The following is a 5,845-nucleotide window of genomic DNA, read 5'->3' on the forward strand; positions in this document are numbered from 1 at the left end:
TCTTTGAACAGAAATTGCCCTCTTCATTTTTCCCCTAACATCTAAAGAAAACACAATAATGGAAGTGATGAGTGCTTACCAGTATATATACATCTCGGCCCTAATATGATAAAAAGAAATATCAGTCAGGATCGTGAAATGTAGAACAAGCAGGGGAAGTGAAGATCTATAGAACTTGAGACTCTCTGTTACATGGTTCAACCGTCCCACAACGCACGGGGCTCATCCCAGGAGAAGCCCATGTCACTGACGGACATGAGGCCGACATCCAAGGAGAATCGTGGGTCTGTGTCGCACGAGCGCCGACCGCATACCCCCATTCAGATCCATCCTGGTGAATAAAGGACCCCTAATCTAAGTACAAGTCATGCCAAGGCACCACAATGCTACAAAACTCTTGTGAGCCAAGGCTATCAGGAACAAGATACCACCTTCCTATGCGTAATGCTCAACTCACAGCTGTTGTGCCCTGCACCAACAGAGGAGAAAGCATCAGAACTACAGAGAGATTGCAGAAAGGGCTGCACTTTTTAGGCCACTGAAAGGGCAAAAATCCATGCCAAAGATCGTATGATCATACCTACATTGCGTTGGACTTGCTGGAGCATTCATTATCTAGGACCTCGTTCTTTCCCCTATAAGGCCTGCAACTAATGGAAACGAGGCCTACTTATGATTAATACCATCATGCCTAGACATCATCTTCACATCACCTCATGAATCATGCACTGAATTAAGGAGCCGATCCTCGTCTATGGATAACTTTCTTAAGGCTTCAGACAACAACATATATCTTGTGACAACTCGCTTATACAGATCATGCAGCTGCTTGACTTCCCCTAGAGTCAAGCTTTCAGTTTCTGAGTCCATGAAAGGGAATCTAGAACCTGTCAAATGTATCACTTTGAATGCTATGATCATTTGACCTCAAAACTGGTACGGACACACAACAACCATTTAAAGGAAAATTTGTATCAGCTTAGCATTTTATTTTATTTGATAGGTAAAATGGTTCTTGAACAGGACCGCAATAAAAACCACATCATGTTGTTTTCAAGCAAAAAAGAACACATTTTGCTTGGTGGAAAAAAACAAACTATTTTGGAATGAAAATTCATGGTCAAACAAACTTCTCTGAATAAATTGAATAGTATAGTAAGCAAACCTGCCATATCAGTTTCCTCCTGATTTGCCCTTACAGATATGGGAAGCCCCTGTGAGCTACTTGGGCTTGCAACAGATACTTGAGTAGCTAGTCTTGCTGATTCCATATGTTTCTAAAACTTGCTTTCCTCCATTGAGAGCGAGTGAGCACTGACATCTATTATAAACATCTTTTCTGAAATGAGGTTAGTCAGGTAATATTCGACTTCTGAAATTAGCTTTGTTTCTCTTCTAAAGAGCTAAACGAACTTCAGATTTGAGTGCAGCTGAGGAGGATTGGCCTACGTCAAATTTTCAGAAAGCTGCTCAGTTGCAGCGAACCAGTAAGAAGAAATAGAAAGAATAAACAGTGGCCAAGACTAAGAGTTGCTTGCCTTGATAGTAACAGATAAGAATAGGAAGGAACTCATCAACCCCAGATAATGTTCGATCATTTGACATTGATATGTTCAGAAGCAAGTTATTGATGACTTGATAGCAGCTCATGATGCACAGAAGCTTCTCACGTGGTGCTTTAAAGGAATTAATATTCTGTAGCTCTTTCACTGCAAGCTGAAGTGGCATGTGCAGAGAAAGAATGGTCATAGTCAGCATGAGCTTTGGCTGTATCACTGGAACAATTTATTTCATGGGAACTTTGGATAATTTAAAATTTTGGATTTTACATGATTAAAACCAGCAACTTCTTGAATATACACAGTACAATAAGAGCATAATTGATAACAGAGGGGAAAATAGAGCCGAATGCTTGACAATTGACACCCTTTTGAATATCGAGGCTAGCAAATTTATATCCATGTAATACTATTTTGGGGGCTTCATTTTTGATCAAACACACAATGCTATTAAAACATGAAATGCACCAATTACTCCCATCCTTAGAACTTATGGCAAGCATCAAGGACTGAAATCGCATTGTGGATGCTTCAAGCTCAGAATGAGTTACTAGCCACGATGGCTCGTTATGCAGGACCTTCGGTATATCCGAGTGATGAGGCTTAACAAACTGCTGCAAGAGACCAATCTTCTCCGAGATGTCCATGTCAGAAATGGCATCCTCAGTGGAAGTCCCAAACGTGCGGTCGAACAATTTGGTCATGACATACTTCTCCAGGCCCTAACGCACAAAAAAGGCCTCATCAGGTACACCGAGGCGAAAAACAAGGAACGGTGATTCAGTGAGGGGCAGGGCAGGGTAGGGCTTCACCTCAAGCGCGTGGTCGATCTCCTGGTCGGTGGCATTGGCCCGGAGCGAGGGGTCCCTGATGGAGCTCTCCATCTCCGCGAGGAAGGCCTGGACCTTGCTGTCGTCCTCCTCGGCGTTGGCCGTGTGGAAGGAGAAGGAGACGAGGAAGCTGCCGGCGCTAAGCTAACCGCGGATGGGTATGGGGACACAGACGGGGACGCCGTGGGGGTCTCGCTCCCGGACCCGCTGCCACCGTGTGCGTCGGAGTCGGACTCCGTCGCCATGCGTGAGTCCACGTCCATCGCCGCCAGCCAAGCCTCGCCAATTGCTGCTCCTAGGGTTTCGCAAGCTAAGCACGGGGGTCCCATGGCCGCGGGCCCATGTACATGGGCGAGCCCTCCTCCCCGCCTACTGGCACTGCTGTGAGCGTGTGGCCGCACTGGGACCCCGGTCCGTCCTCCTTTTTGTCCATCGCGGCGTCCACCACCGTATACCCCCCGCCGGCCTGGGCCTCGCAACCGGCGCCGGAGACGCGACCGCGGCCGTGGGCGTCCCGGGCTCGGATGGGGACGGGGACGCCATGGGGGTCTCGCTCCCGGACCCGCTGCCGCCGCGCGTGTCGGAGTCGGAGTCGAACTCCGTCGCCATGCGTGAGTCCACATCCATCACCGCCAGCCAAGCCTCGCCTCCTGCTGCTCCTAGGGTTTCGCGAGCTGAGCACGGGGGTCCCCACGCGCGCGCACGAGCTCAGCCTCGGGTAACTGCCGCCCTAGGAGGCGGTCGAAGGAAGGAGCGCCATCGAAGGAAGGAGGAATTGAGGATGGAAAGGAGCGCCATTGAAGGAAGGAGTGCGATGAAACCGTGGTCGAGCGGCGGCGGTGGGGAGGAGGGTGGGGGAATCCGCGTGGGGGAGGAGCGCATAACCGTGCACCACTATGGACGCCTACAATAGAGACTTAAGGAGTAGTAGAGATTGGGCTTTCTTGACAGAGATCCCTTTGTTGGGGCCTTCGGTCTTGGTCATCCTGGGTAAGGTGACACATTTCTTCAGTAGCTTCGTCGATCTTTCTCTAAAGGTCGGTGAACCGAAGCATCTTTTCCCTTTTTCTTTGTACCTACTGGTGGATAGCTTCCAAATCCCTGATCTCCTGATCTAGCTCCTCTTCCTGAGGCGTTGTGCTAGAAGCCTTCCTCTTATGGCTCCTAGGTTCTCGCAGCGTCTCCTGATTAGTGTCTAGTTGCTACAGGGCAGCCCTTGACACTGTTGTCTTCTTTGGCGACATTACGAAGGTCGATGCTTGCCGAAGGTGGTCGATTGAGTTCACCGGAGGTGGGCGCCAATGTTGGTCCTTGTTCTCAAATGCTATGCATAAGAGCAAGACAACATGATTGTTAATAATTAGGGACCTTCGTCCTTCGGAACATTATCTCCTTTTGGATATAATAGTCTTCAAATGAAGGTCATGAAGGGCATACCTTCATCATCTCAGTGAATAAATACACATAAGGGTACATGGAATACAAAAGAATATAAATAATGATTATGAATCAGTAAATTATTTATATTCTCATCTTATAAACATGAACAAACATCAACAATATTTATGTTATATTAATACCTTCGGCTTGCCGAAAAGTGAAGATGCGAGAGCGGCGTAGGAGCAATTACCATTCAACGTGAACAGTACAGGGGTATTGTTCATCTATTTATAGGCACGAGACGCAGCCCAGATAAGATTACATTCATGCCCCTGGCATTTACTCTTAATCATAATGCAAACTGTCAAGGACTAAGTAGTCTTTTCCCCTTAGGTCAGTTTCGCCCTTCATCTTCGCTATCATACCAAGCCGAAGCTCCTTTAGCCATAGCTTCGACGTCCGTCCATGTTGCCTTCGAGCTGTATCCATATATCACACACCTTCATCCCAAAGCCGAAAGTCCATGTAATGGTCTATCATACTGAAAACATATGGTTAGTCACGTTTTTGAGGACCTTCAGAAGAGGAAGGCCCCCAACACTGACTATTGTCTGAAACCTAAGCTACGAAAAGAAGTGATGAAGTGGATGAAGGATATGAAATTCCCCGATGGTTATGCTGCTGGTTTTAGAAGATCTATGAATTTGAAGACAATGAAGATGAATGGACTGAAGAGCCATGACTTCCACATAATTATGGAAAGGCTCATGCCTGTAATGTTTCATGGGTACATTTCTGATGTTGTGTGGAAAATGTTAGCTGAAGTTAGCTATTTCTACAGACAGCTGTGTGCTAAAGAAATCAGAAGAGATGTGATGGAACAGCTGGAGAAAGAGGCACCGATGCTTTTGTGCAAATTGGAAAAAATATTTCCACTGGGTTTCTTCAATCCTATGCAGCATATCTTTATACATCTTCCATATGATACTAAGGTCGGTGGTCCTGTTCAGTACAGGTGGATGTTTCATATAGAAAGAGCATTAAAGAATCTTAGAGCAATGGTGGGCAATAAGGCAAGAGTTGAAGGATGTAGGAACAATTTAAACTGAAGGAGGTAGCACACTTCACAATTTGTTACTTTGCAGAAGAACATAATGTATTTGCTCGAAAGAAGAGTTACCGTGATGATGAACGAGAGATGCCTCCGTGTAGTGATCTTTTGATTTTTCAGAAAAATGACAAAGCTGTTGGTCCACCCAAGGCATATCACCTCACTATGGAGGAACAGAAGTCTGCTTTATCGTACATGTTCACGAATATGCCTGAGGCGGAGAAATACTTTGTGTAAGACATTTCCTTAAATTGTTCATATGTGAATTAGTTTATGTTATCAAATATCTCATGTCATACAATAAGATTTGACAGCGAGTTTGATGAACAAAACATGAGGTATCTCGGTAGGCCAACAGCGAGAGACATAGACAAATTGCGACGTGATGGAATGCATGGGCGACCTAATTTCATTATATGGCTTCGGGACCGTGTAGGTCTCAATTATGTGGATCTGAGACCTAATTTTAGTTAACTAATATTACAGAATTTGCTAATGCTTTGTGGCATAATTGACAGTTTGGAGAGGAAATGAATTTGAATGATGACTTACGTCAGTTATCTATTGGAAGCGTAACTGCCAAAAGCTATGGACGTTACGACGTTATTGGATATCGCTTTTGTTCAAGCATTTTCGAATCTAGTCATCCTATGGCTGCCACTCAAAAAGTGGAGTCGTTACTAGGGCAACCGACATGGAAGGACACAAAGCCTGCTATTATGGAAAAATCAAAAATATAATAGAGATTACATTTGCTGGAAATAAGCCTTTAGCGCTAGTTTTCTTTTAGTGTAAATGGTATGACCCGAAGTATTATAGGACCGAATTTGGGATGACACAGATCCAACCTGAAAAATTGCTTCAAGGACACGACACATATTTCCTTGCCTGTCAAGCAGACCAAGTTTATTTCTCGACATATCCATGCAAAAAGTTGTCTACGTGGAGGGTTGTGTACAATGTAA

The 5,845-nt window shown here is 45.3% G+C and overlaps 1 pseudogene; it reads right to left on the reverse strand.

The window, feature by feature from the left end:
* Positions 1–621: 621 nt before the first annotated feature.
* Positions 622–2,998, reverse strand: LOC103648772 (vacuolar protein sorting-associated protein 9A-like; annotated as a pseudogene).
* Between the last annotated feature and the right edge of the window lie 2,847 nt (positions 2,999–5,845).

The sequence above is a fragment of the Zea mays genome, chromosome 2, assembly GCF_902167145.1.
Source record: "Zea mays cultivar B73 chromosome 2, Zm-B73-REFERENCE-NAM-5.0, whole genome shotgun sequence".
NCBI lineage: Eukaryota > Viridiplantae > Streptophyta > Magnoliopsida > Poales > Poaceae > Zea > Zea mays.